This window comes from Phyllobates terribilis, unplaced genomic scaffold (assembly GCF_046119375.1).
Source record: "Phyllobates terribilis strain yellow unplaced genomic scaffold, ASM4611937v1 Scaffold_11__3_contigs__length_659146591, whole genome shotgun sequence".
NCBI classification, from domain to species: Eukaryota; Metazoa; Chordata; class Amphibia; order Anura; family Dendrobatidae; genus Phyllobates; species Phyllobates terribilis.
The window spans coordinates 627,238,024-627,251,936 of NW_027362771.1; positions in this window are offsets into that span (position 1 = coordinate 627,238,024).

Genomic DNA, 13,913 nt, shown 5'->3' on the forward strand with positions numbered 1-13,913 from the left:
CGGAGCCGGGTCTCTGTGCAATGCTAAGGGTTGTTGTCTCCGTGGCAGTGACCCGGTCCCGTGGCTCAGGGTGGTCAAACCAGTGGCGGATGTTTCTTTGGTTTTGTAAGGTTTAAATGTCCGATGTTGTGTGCACAGCAGGGGGTAGTATAACTCCCCACGGGAGGAGTATAGCCTCAGGGCAGTGAGTGCAGATGGTGGGGTTGATGGTGCGCGGAAGCAACAGTAATGACTCAGAGTCCACTGATGCAGTCCAGGGTCTTTACTCACAGTTTTACACGCTAAGCCACTTCTGCAGGTAATGGCTGCCCACGTCGTGCTGTGCTTAACAGGTGAGGAGATCGGCCAACTCCCAGGTACCTTTGGAATGCTTTTCAGGACCCCCTCCCTGTGTCCTTTCTCTGGCCTGTCGTACCCCACAATTGACCACGTTTCTGTCCAGCTGCCTTGGACCTTGGCGGGCAAACGTATGTTCCGTTTCCTTGGGTCCTATATGGTGCTTTCCTAACGGGAGTAGTGAGGGGCCGTACACTTGCAATGCCACGGCCTCCGGTTACTAGCTGAGGGTAGTTGCTCTCCTCCACTAGATGAGGGATCCAGTTCCCTTTCTTGGCCTGACCCCCTACACTGGTAGCAGCGGGCGTACGGTGGCGACTGGCCGGACCGCACCCCTGGGGTCCCTTCACTCCACTCCTGGAGCCTCCTCCGTTCCTCTCCTCTCCTTTCTTCTCCTCCAGGCCCAGGCCTTAAGACCTGGCCTGCCTGCGGAGCAGAGCCCATACAGAGCCTCTGCTCCCAGCCTCCTTCTCTCTCTGCTCTTGCTTTCTTTCTACTCTCTCTCTTGACTCTAAGATTGTGCCTACCTTATTTACTCCCCTTTACAGTGCACCCTGGATCTTCTCTCCCCACCCACACACTACTGGGTTTCCCCTTTCTAGGCGTTCCCTCCCCGCACTCCAGCCAGGTACAGGGACAGTTGTGCTCACATCTTGGAGCATTGTCACCCTGTCCCCCGGAAATGTTGTGTAGTGCATGTGGGTGTTCGGGTCCTGAGCCACACTCCATCCTTACCTGGAAGTGAGATATCACACCTCTGGGTGAGATGCAATACCTCTGTAGTGACCAAACCCTTGGGGCGCTACTGCTCCTTTCTACTTAAACCCCAACACACAATCTCTAGCTGCCAGTTATTTATTTGAACTAGACCTGGTGACTCTAACCCATTGATACTTTGTTTATACTTTTTTTTATCTCGGCCTGCATTCTGACAGTCACTGGCTTTCTGATTTTGCCCCTGACTTGACCTATTGATATGGACCTTTTGTGAACATTGTTCTTGCTGCCAACTTGCTCCACTGTTTCGCAGCTAATTTCATAGCCCTTGTCCAGAGGTTCCTGTGTCAGCCCACTTTTCTGTTCAGGGTTTAATGTGGGAATACCAGGACAATCCCTGAAATCTTATAAATTAAGTGGCTTGCATTTAGACTGTCCGTTGAAACCCTATTAATAGCAACCAGATCTTTATGTACAGTGTACCCACTACAGAATATTTGGCTTAATAAATTATGGATCCCTGCAAGTGGTGGTGGATCAAATACAAAACGTGGTCCTGTTTGTCTAGAATGATACAGAGAAAAAAAAAATATATTTTTATATATGTATTATATACGCGCGCTTGACCACGTCAGAAGTTACTATCACTGCACATATTAGAAAAGTTGAATAAAGTAAGAGGAAAACAAGAATGAGACAGAGGAGGGAGCCAGATAAGCAATGATAGGGAGAGGGCCAAACATATGAGTACTGCATACAACAGGAATTATTATTTTCCAGGAAATACATGTCCATCATAAAGATTCACCACATACTGTATATATAACTGATAGTAGTTGTAGATCCTGGTCATCATAACTCTCATCTAGGCATAAGGTCTCATATATATATCTCCAAGTCTCATTGCTCTCCGGACATAAATTGGGTTGAGAGGACTTTCATAGATATGGACTAGTGAAAGAGGAGAAGAAACACAGAAAAAATCAATAAAACCATAAAAATTTAAATCACATAGAAATAATTCCTCTTGTAATCACCCCACCCACATGTACTAATACATACATGTGGGGATAGAGGTGTACAGGATGAGTTTGTGGCTATAAAAATGAGGCGAAACTTAGAGATTCGTTGAGGCCATTAGGTGTCACTGTGTTCAGACGCATGATCCATTGTGACTCTTTCTGGGCAAATGTCTTCCTAATATTGCCCCCCCGAATCCTCATGTGTATTGCTTCAATGCCACGCACCATAAAGGAGCAGGGGTTGCAGTCATGTTTAGCCTTAAAATGGCGTGGTATCGTCTTCAGTTGTCTTGGATCATTTGCCAAACTGGCCACCACAATATCCCTTACATGCTCCCGTATGCGTACCCGCAGCTCTCTTGATGTCAAATCGACATAAATTAATGAGCAGCTGCAGGTAGCATAATAAATGACATTAGACGTACCACAAGTAATGTGATGCCTAATGTCAAATGTCTTCATGCCATCAGCTGAACGGAAGCTAGTGCAGCGTAGGACATTAGGGCATGCCACACAGTGTCCACATTTGAAATTACATAATATTGGACCACTTGAACCAAATAGACGGGGTGTATGTGCTACATAATGGCTATTCATTAGGATGTCACTGAGGTTGCGGCACCTCCTGGGTGTCATAGATGGACTGTCCCTGAGGTGTCCCCTCAGATCAGGCTCCACCATCAATATATCCCAATGTTTTTTAAGGATTGCTCTCATATGATCCCACTCATGGTTATAGGTAGAGATGAACTGGATAGGGTCATCCTTCCCCGACACCGGTGTCTTAGAATGGAGAAGGGAGATACGAGGGGTCTTCCTAGCCCTGTCGTATCCCCTTCTGATACATCTCCGACTGTAACCACGATGTGTGAACTGTTGTTTTAAGTCGTGTGCTAGACATTCAAAGCCCTGTTCTCTGTCCTCTGACCTACTTCTCGGCAAAGCTACAGGATATCTTGACTCAGGCCCTTGATTGTGCAATTATATCCAAAAAATTATATCCTCTGTCTCATTCTTGTTTTCCCCGTACCTTATTCAACTTTTATAATATGTGCCGTGATACTAACTTCTGACGTTGTCGAGCGCGCGCCTGTGGTGGGGATTGCGTCGCGCGCACGCCCGGCCGTCTATATGCTGCTCTGTGCCTGCATGGGATTTCATTCCCATGCATGCGCAGTTTGCAGCTTGATGGCCGGGGCGCGCACTCTGTGTGCTCCTCAAGCCACGCATGGGCGCCATAGATGGCATGCCGGCCCCACGTCACATGATCCGCGGAACACTCCCCAGGTACAGCTGGCCACTTCTGGGTGCGTGTCTCGCCAATCAGCTGCCTGCAATCTGAATCTTAAGGGGAGAGACACATGTATGTACGTATCTTGAGGCACCATGAGGATAATACTTCCTGCCCTTGATAAAGCGGCCTGGGACACCGCGAAACATACGTTGGGCTTCTCACCCTTACTACAACCTTTTGTTCTCCTCCGTTCATGCTGTGCTTCCTTGTCAGGTAACTATCCCACCGGGTCAACATGACTTTGGTGTTTGGAGTTGGACACAGAGCCTTATATCATTATTTCACCTTTATCACTGTCTATTTGACAGCTAGTGGGATTATGAGATATATGTTAATCCTGTGATTTTTACTCTAGCTCACTTATTTAATTATTTATAATTTTCACTCTTATTGTCGGCAATGTGAAATTATGCTAATCTATGGATTTATTAATATATTACAATATGTTTACCTGACCTTCTAGCACTTTACCATCTGACTACCCCATTGTCTGAACTTTAATCTGTTTTATTGTGCACTATTGAATGAATATTTTCCGCATTATATGCTGAGTTTCTCTCCTCTTTTGTCCATGCTTTTTCAGCATGCATGTGGACCTTCATCTTTATTACAGGTTGCTGTCCACTTTTCTTGTACACATATATGGCAATTTTGTTATATTTCCTCTTTGGTCAGACCTCATCTGGAATACTGTGTCCATTTCTGGGCTCCACATTTTAAAAAAGGCATTACAAAACTGAAGGTAGTTCAGAGAAGTGTTACCAGGATGATGAGCAAACTGCAACCTACAGTGCTGGCCAAAAGTATTGGCACCCCTGCAATTCTGTCAGATAATACTCAGTTTCTTATTGAAAATGGTTGCAATCACAAATTCTTTGGTATTATTCTCTTCATTTAATTTGCTTGCAAGGAAAAAACACAAAATAGAATGAAGCAAAAATCAAATCATTGATCATTTCACACAAAACTCCAAAAATGGGCCAGACAAAAGTATTGGCACCCTCAGCCTAATACTTGGTTGCACAACCTTTAGCCAAAATAACTGCGAACAACCGCTTCCGGTAACCATCAATGAGTTTCTTACAATGCTCTGCTGGAATTGTAGACCATTCTTCTTTGGCAAACTGCTCCAGGTCCCTGATATTTGAAGGGTGCCTTCTCCAAACTGCCATTTTGAGATCTCTCCTCAGGTGTTCTATGGGATTTAGGTCTGGACTCATTGCTGGCCACCTTAGAAGTATCTAGTGCTTTCTCTAAAACCATTTTATAGTGCTTTTGGAAGTGTGTTTTGGGTCATTGTCCAGCTGGAAGACCCATGACCTCTGAGGGAGACCCAGCTTTCTCACACTGGGCCCTACATTATACTGCAAAATTTGTTGGTAGTCTTCAGACTTCATAATGCCATGCACACGGTCAAGCAGTCCAGTGACAGAGGCAGCAAAGCAACTCCAAAACATCAGGGAACCTCAGCCATGTTTGACTGTAGGGACCGTGTTCTTTTCTTTGAATGCCTCTTTTTTTTCCTGTACACTCTATGTTGATGCTTTTTCCCAAAAAGCTCTACTTTTGTCTCATCTGACCAGAGAACATTCTTCCAAAACGTTTTAGGCTTTCTCAGGTACGTTTTGGCAAACTCCAGCCTGGCTTTTTTATGTATCGGGGTAAGAAGTGGGGTCTTCCTGGGTATCCTACCATACAGTCCCTTTTCCTTCAGACGTCGACGGATAGTACGGGTTGACACTGTTGTACCCTCGGACTGCAGGGCAGCTTGAACTTGTTTGGATGTTAGTCGAGGTTCTTTATCCACCATCCGCACAATCTTGCGTTGAAATCTCTCATCAATTTTTCTTTTCCGTCCACATCTAGGGAGGTTAGCCACAGTGCCATGGGCTTTAAACTTCTTGATGACACTGCGCACGGAAGACACAGGAACATTCAGGTCTTTGGAGATGGACTTGTAGCCTTGAGATTGCTCATGCTTCCTCACAATTTGGTTTCTCAAGTCCTCAGACAGTTCTTTGGTCTTCTTTCTTTTCTCCATGCTCAATGTGGTACACAAGGACACAGGACAGAGGTTGAGTCAACTTTAATCCATGTTAACTGGCTGCAAGTGTGATTTAGTTATAGCCACCACCAGTTAGGTGCCACAGGTAAGTTACAGGTGCTGTTAATTACACGAATTAGAGAAGCATCACATGATTTTTCAAAGGGTGCCAATACTTTTGTCTACCCCCTTTTTTAGGTTTGGTGTGGAATTATATCGAATTTGGCTTTAGGACAATTCTTTTTGTGTTTTTTTCATTGAAGACAAATTAAATGATGAGAATAATACCAAAAAATTTGTGATTGCAATCATTTTCAGGAATAAACTGAGTATTATCTGACAGAATTGCAGGGGTGCCAATACTTTTGGCCAGCACTGTATGTCCTTTGAAGAACGGTTAAAAGATCTGGGAATGTTTAGTTTACAAAAAAGAAGGCTAAGATGAGACTTATTAGCTGTCTACAAACACCTATAGTCAAGAAAATTGAAGCTTCTTTTACCTGATTTCTTATTTACTTGATTGCTGATACTGGAATCTTGCATGTTTATCTGCAGCAAAATCCAAAAATTCAAGAAGTTTGTACAAAGTTATTTTTCTATATACACTACCGTTCAAAAGTTTGGGGTCACCAAGACAATTTTGTGCTCTCCATGAAAACTCATACTTTTATTTATCAAATGAGTTGCAAAATGATTAGAAAATATAGTCCAGACATTGACAAGGTTAGAAATAATGATTTTTATTTGAAAGAATAATTTTCTCCTTCAAACTTTGCTTTCTTCACAGAATGCTCCTTTGCAGCAATTACAGCATTGCAGACCTTTGGCATTCTAGCTGGTAATTTGCTGAGGTAATCTTGAGAAATTTCACCCCATGCTTCCTGAAGCCCCTCCACAAGTTGGATTGGCTTCATGGGCACTTTTTGCGTACCATACGGTCAAGCTGCTCCCACAACAGCTCAATGGGGTTGAGATCTGGTGACTGCGCTGGCCACTCCATTACAGAGAGAATACCAGCTGCCTGCTTCTTCCCTAAATAGTTCAGGCATAATTTGGAGGTGTGCTTTGGGTCATTGTCCTGTTGTAGGATGAAATTTACTCCAATCGAGCGCTGTCCACAGGGTATGGCATGATGTTGAAAAATGGAGAGATAGTCTTCCTTATTCAAAATCCCATTTACCTTTTACAAATCTCCCACTTTACCTTCACCACAGCAACCCCAGACCATCACATTACCTCCACCATGCTTGACAAATGGCGTCAGACACTCTTTCAGCATCTTTTCAGTTGTTCTGCGTCTCACAAATGTTCTTTTGTGTGATCCAAACACCTCAAACTTTGATTCGTCTGTCCATAAAACTTTTTTCTAATCTTCCTCTATCCAATGTCTGTGTTCTTTTGCACATATTAATCTTTTCCTTTTATTAGCCAGTCTCAGATATGGCTTTTTCTTTGTCACTTGGCCCTGAAGTCCAGCATCCCAGAGTCGCCTCTTCACTGTAGACATTGACACTGGCGTTTTGCGTGTACTATTTAGTAAAGCTGCCAGTTGAGGAGCTGTGAGGTGTCGATTTCTCACACTAGAGACTCTAATGTCCTTGTCTTGTTGCTCAGTTGTGCAGCAGGGCCTCCCACTTCTCTTTCTACTCTGGTTAGAGCCTGTTTGTGCTCTCCTCTGAAGGGAGTAGTACACACCGTTGTAGGAAATCTTCAGATTCTTGGCAATTTCTCGCATGGAATAGCCTTCATTTCTAAGAACAAGAATAGACTATCGAGTTTCACATGAAAGTTCTCTTTTTCTTGCCATTTTGAGAGTTTCATAGAACAAACAAATGTAATGCTCCAGATTCTCAACTAGCTCAAAGGAAAGTCAATTTTATAGCTTCTCATATTAGTCAAACCGTTTTCAGCTGGGCTAACATACTTGTGCAAGAGTTTTCTAGGGTTTTCTAAACATCCATTAGCTTCTTACACAGTTAGCAAACACAATGTACCATTAAAACACTGGAGTGGTGGTTGGTGGAAATGGGCCTCTATACACCTATGTAGATATTGCAATAAAAACAAGACGTTTGCAGCTAGAATAGTCATTTACCACATTAACAATGTATAGAGTGTATTTCTGATTCATTTAATGTTAGCTTCATTGAAAAAAAAAGTGCTTTTCTTTCAAAAATAATGAAATTTATAAATGACCCCAAACTTTTGAACGGTAGTGTATCACTAGTAAAGCTCATATCCATATCATCCTTATCTCATCTATATCACACACCCAACTGTTATATTAATTATCATTTTTAAGAACTTTTTATTTGATAAAATAAATAAAATAATTGTACCAAGTTATTATGTTATCTTCTAACCCCTTTTTTACTGATTGGAGGTAAAGCATTTTCTATGGGACTGGCTGAAGTGGCCAAGAAAAGTACTAGGATATCTCCAAGAGTCCAAAGAAAATTAATGTAAAGAGTGATAGATTTCCTAAAGGAGAAAAAACGTGGGGCTATCTAAGCATAGTAAGATTTAATCAGTTGAAAGGGTGAGTATCTATATTAAATTGCTCACCTGATGCGGTTGTGCAAACAGAGGCACAACTCCTGCTTGAAGTATGCATGAATTTGCGAAAGACTATGGCCGACCTCTTGGAGTGGGACTGGACCCTGATACAGGAGTATCCCTCACCGTGGATGCCAAAATGGAAAACCCAGGTATGGCACTGTATTTGCCACCAAGTGATATCAATGTGCAGGAACTTCAGGTTGCTTGTAAGTAAAATTTTTATTCACACTGATAGAAAACAAATTAAAACTATGTACACAATGGGTTTCGGCTGTTTGCAGCCTTCTTCAGGAAACTGAAGTTCCTGCACCTTGATCTTACTCGGTGGCAAAGACAGCGCCATTCCCTGGTTCTCCATTTTGGCAAAGAAAATGAATGGTATTCTGTTCCATTAAGACAGGACTTACCGCATTGTCGTGTTTGCTTAAGGTCCTAAGGGTTGAACCTCCAGTAATCAATAATTATTCCCTATGCCATCAATTCGCAATACATTATTAACTTGATACAACACCTTTGTAATTATGTGACAAACCAAAGCATCACATATTTATTTTCAGAGAACGTATTTATGAAGGTAAAAGTAATAGTTGAACCCAGACACTGGAGTTAGGCGTATCCCAAAGAACAATATGACATTACAGAATTGTGCAACACTTTAGGCAGATGTTAAAAAAAGCTTTAAAGTAGGAATCATTTAAAAACAGAAGTGTTAGCAGGTTATTTTTTTTACCAATTTACAAAATGCAAAAAATATGAACAAAGGAGAATTCTAAATCAAATCACTGTTTGATGTGATCAGCCTTTGCCTTCCAGACAGCATTAGTTCTTCTAATTACACTTGTTCAAAGTTTTTTTTTTGAGAACTCAGCAGGAGATTGTACCAAAATATCTTGGAAAACTAACCACAGATCTTCTACAGATATAGGCACAAATTCCTCTGTCTCCTCATGTAATCCCAGAGAGACTCTATGATATTGAGATCAGGCCTCTGTGGAGGTCATGTTATCACTTCCAGGCTCATTAAAGGGTCACTATTGACTTTTAGGATTGCTACTTCCTTTAAGTGGCACTAGAGTTCTGGTCCTCTTCCTTTCTGAAGAGACAATTTGCATATTTCCCAGTGGAGCATTGTGGCTCTTAAAGTCTCCTCTCTTTGACATGCTTAACATGTCGCTCTCCGAAGGAGAAATGTTGCCCCTTAGATATTGAAAATCGTAGAAATTCTTCAGTAGTAGCACCATAAGAGCAGAATTTTTTTTATTCTTTCCACACTCCAAACAAGGAGGGCAGATTAGAAAAAAAATCTATAATATAATGGTAGATGTGTCCATCTATTCGAAGCCTCTATAGACTGCGCATGCGCGATGTGCCTGCGCAGTCCAGCCAGAGACAGAAAAAAACATCAGACATTATTGGTGAGAGGGAGGAGGGCGAGGATGAATGACTGTGGTGCCAGAGATTTAGGTATGCGGAAGTGCTGACCACATACAGCTATCTCCGGTGCCATTAGGACATATACCTCAATCTCCGGCAAGTCTGGAGGAAGAGAGTTTGCGCCTGCGCATATCACGATCCGCAGTGTGCAAATTTGTCTTCAACAAAATCGCGCCGGAGATCGCGCTATGAGCAGGCGCAAACTCTGGCATCACACTCTTTCTCCACACTCACTGGAGATCGAAGACATTCTGCAAGGTAGAGGGGAAAAAAGTGAGTAGGAGTGTTTTTTTGTATGGATGGGGGCAGCACAAATACCAGGATGGGGGAGCACAAATACCAAGATGAGGGAGCACAAATACCAGGATGGGGGCAGCACAAATGCCAGGATGGTGGAGCACAAATACCAGGAAGGGGAGCACAAATACCAGGATGAGGGTGACAAATATCAGGATGGGGGAGCACAAATACCTGAATGGGGGCTCAAATTCCAGGATGGGGGAGCACAAATACCAGGATGGGGGAGCACAAATACTAGGATGGTGGAGCACAAATACCAGAATGGGGGCACAAATACCAGGATGGTGGAGTACAAATACCAGGAACAGGATGGAGGCTGTACATAACAGAATGGGGGCGCAAGATGGGGGCTGCACAAAACAGGATGGAGGACCAGGATGGGGGGGCAGGATGGGGGCAGCACAAAACATGATGGGGGAGCACAAATACCAGGATGGATGAACAGGATAGGGGCACAAGTAAGAGAATAGGGGAGCATGGACCATGATGGAGGCACAAATATCAGGATAGGGGAACAAGATGGGTCAGCTCAAAACAGGATGGGGGCGCTGGAATGGGCAGCACAAAACATGATGGGGTGCAGGATGGGGGCTGCACAAAAGAGGATGGAGGCTGCATAAAAAAGGATAAGGCAGCACAAAAGAAGATGGGGAGCACATAACAGGATTGTGGTAGCACATAAGAGGATGGGGGCGCAGGATGGGGGCAGCAGATAACAGGATGGAGGAATAGGATGGGGGCAGCACATAACAGGATGGGGGAGCAGTATGAGGGTAGCAAATAACATGATGGAAGCGTGCATAACAGGATGGAGGCACACATAACAGGATGGGGGAGCATATACCAGGATGGGGGAGCATATACCAGGATGGGGGCAGCACATAATAGGATGGGAGAGCACATAACAGGATGGGGGCACACATACCAGGATGGAGGAGCACACAACAGGATGGGGGAGCACATAACAGGATAGGGGAGCATATACCAAGATGGAGGAGCATATACCAGGATGTGGGCAGCACATAATAGGATGGGGGAGCACATAACAGGATGGGGGAGCACATAACAGGATGGAGGAGCACATAACAGGATGGGGGAGCACATCACAGGATTGGGGCAGAACATAACAGAATGGGGCAGCACATAACAGGATGGGGGAGCACATAACAGGATGGGGGAGGACATAACAGGATGGGGGAGCAGGAAGGGGGAGCACAAAACAGGATAGGGGAGCACAAAACAGGATGGGTGAGCACAAAACAGGATGGGGCAGAGCATAACGGGATGGGGTCAGAGGATGGGGGCAGCAAATAACAGGATGGGGAGCACATAACAGGATGGGGCAGAACATAACAGGATGGGCACAGCACATAACAGGATGAGGGCAGCAGATAACAGGATTGGGGCAGCACAAAATAGGAGGGGGGCTGCACATAGCAAGATGGGGCACAGGATGGGGGCAGCACATAACAGGATGGGGGAGCAGTATGAGGGTAGAAAATAACAGGATTGAGGCACACATAATAGGATGGAGGCACACATAACAGGATGGGGGAGCATATACTGGGATTAGGGAACATATACCAGCATGGGGGCAGCACATAATAGGATGTGGGAGCATATAATAGAATGGGGTAGCACAAAACAGGATGGGGGTAGCACATAACAGGATGGGGGAACACATAAGTCTGTGTGCCCACTATGCATTTTTCAAGCGTTTTTGCCGCAAAATTTCCGCAGTGAAAACGCTTAAAAAACACTTGGTAATACGTGACCCATGGTCCCTAATGATAATCCGCATACATGCTGCGGAAATTTCCTCTGTGGATTATCATTGCAGAAATATACGCAGCATGTCCATTAATTTTGCGGACATGCAGCGTAATTGCCGCCATTGACTTGCATTGAAACGCATATTATCTGTGTCAGCACATTTGCACACACAGATAATATGCGTTTCTATGTGTGGATGGTACCCAGGTTTGGAGAAGAGGAGACTCTCTTCCAGACCCAGGTACCATAGTACATGTTAAAAAAAGAATTTAAAATAAAAAGTAAAGATTATACTTACCATACGATGGCCCCAGGCCTCCTCAGCGATGCGTCTGGTCTGTTGTATGGGTCGCGGTAGTGTGAGGACCTGCCATGACGTCATTTAGTCATGTGACAGGTCACGCGATTGCTGACATCGGCGGTCACATGACACAATGCCGTCAACGCAGGTTCTTTCACACCACCGCGAGACACCGGGGAGACCAGACGGAGCGGAGAAAACACCGGGGGGTATCGGAAGGTAAGTATAATGTTTATTTTTTATTTTTTAACATTTTATTCTTTTTTTTTAACTATTACTTGGTCACACTATATAAATGCATACCGGTTGCATGAATTTATATAGTGTGACCAAGTTGTCAAGCACTTTCCAAGTGATGCTAAAATCGCTTGGAAAAGCGCTTGATTACCCCCATGCAGAAATGCATGCAAAAACACTTGACAAACGTTTCTACCTGGCAGGAAAAGCGCATGTAAAATCCGAATGCGTTTTCCCTGCCAGGGAGAAGCGGAAAAAATATGCAGCATTTCTGCATCGTGGGCACATTGCCTAACAGGATGGAGGCAGCACATAACCGGATGGGGAAGCACAAAACCGGATGGGGTAGCACATAACAGGATGGGGGAGCACATAACAGGATGGGGGAGCTCATAACAGGATGGGGGGAGCACATAACAGGATGGGTCAGCACATAACAGGATGGGCGCAGCACATAATAGGATGGGGCAGCAAAAAACAGGATGGGGGAGCACATAACAGGATGGGGAGCACATAACAGGATGGGGGAAGCACATAACAGGATGGGGGTGCAGGATGGGGACAGCACATAACAGGATGGGGCAGCAGGAGAGGGGCAGCACATACCATGATGGGGGCAGCACAAAACAGGAAGAGGGCAGCACAAATACCATGATAGGGGACCAGGATGTGGGAGCATGAACCAAGATTGGGATGCAAATATCAGAATGGGGGAGCAGAATGGGGCAGCACAAAACAGGATGGGGGCAGCAAAAACTGGATGGGGCGCAGAATGGGGGCAGCACATAACAGCATGGGGGAGCAGGATGGGGCAGGACATAACAGGATGGGGGAGCGTGATGGAGCAGCACATAACAGGATCGGGCGCAGGATGCGGGCAGCACATAACAGGATTGGGGAGTGAGATGGGGGCAGCACATAACAGGATGGGGGCAGCACATAACAGGATGGGGGAGCACATAACAGGATGGAGGCAGCACATAACAGGATGGGGGAGCATATAACAGGATGGGGGTGCAGAAAGGGGGAGGAAAAAACAGGATGGGGAGCATAAAACAGGATGGGTGAGCACAAAACAGGATGGAGGCGCAGAATGGGGGCAGCACATAACAGGATGGGGGAGCGCGATGGGGGCAGCACATAACAGGAAGGGGAGCATGATGTGGGCAGCACATAACAAGATGGTTGCAGCACACAATAGGTTGGGGGAGCACATAACAGGATGGGGAGCGCGATGGGGGCAGCACATAACAGGAATGGTAGCATGATGTGGGCAGCACATAACAAGATGGTTGCAGCACACAATAGGTTGGGGGAGCACATAACAGGATGGGGAGCAGGATGTTAGCAGCACAAAACAAGATGGGGCAGCACATAAAAGGATGGGGCTCACAAAATAGGATGAGGAAGCACATAACAGGATGGGGGCGCAGGATGGGGTCAGCACATAACAGGATGAGGGAGCACATAACAGGATGGGGCAGCACATGACAGGATGGGGGCAGCACAAAACAGGATGGAGGCGCAGAATGGGGGCAGCACATAACAGGATGGGGGACCGCGATGGGGGTAACACATAACAGAATGGGGAGCAGGATGGGGGCAGCGTAAACTGTAGCATGATGGGGGAGCATGATGGGGCAGCACAAAACAGGATGGGGCGCAGGATACGGGCAGCATATAATAGGATTGGGGAGTGTGATGGGGCAGCACATAACAGGATTGGGGCAGCACATAACAGGATGGGGGAGCACATAACAGGATGGAGGCAGCACATAACAGGATGGGGGCAGCACATAACAGGATGGAGGAGCACATAACAGGGTGGGGGGTGCAGAAAGGGGGAGCACGAAACAGGATGGGGAGCATAAAACAGGATGGGGGAGCACAAAACAG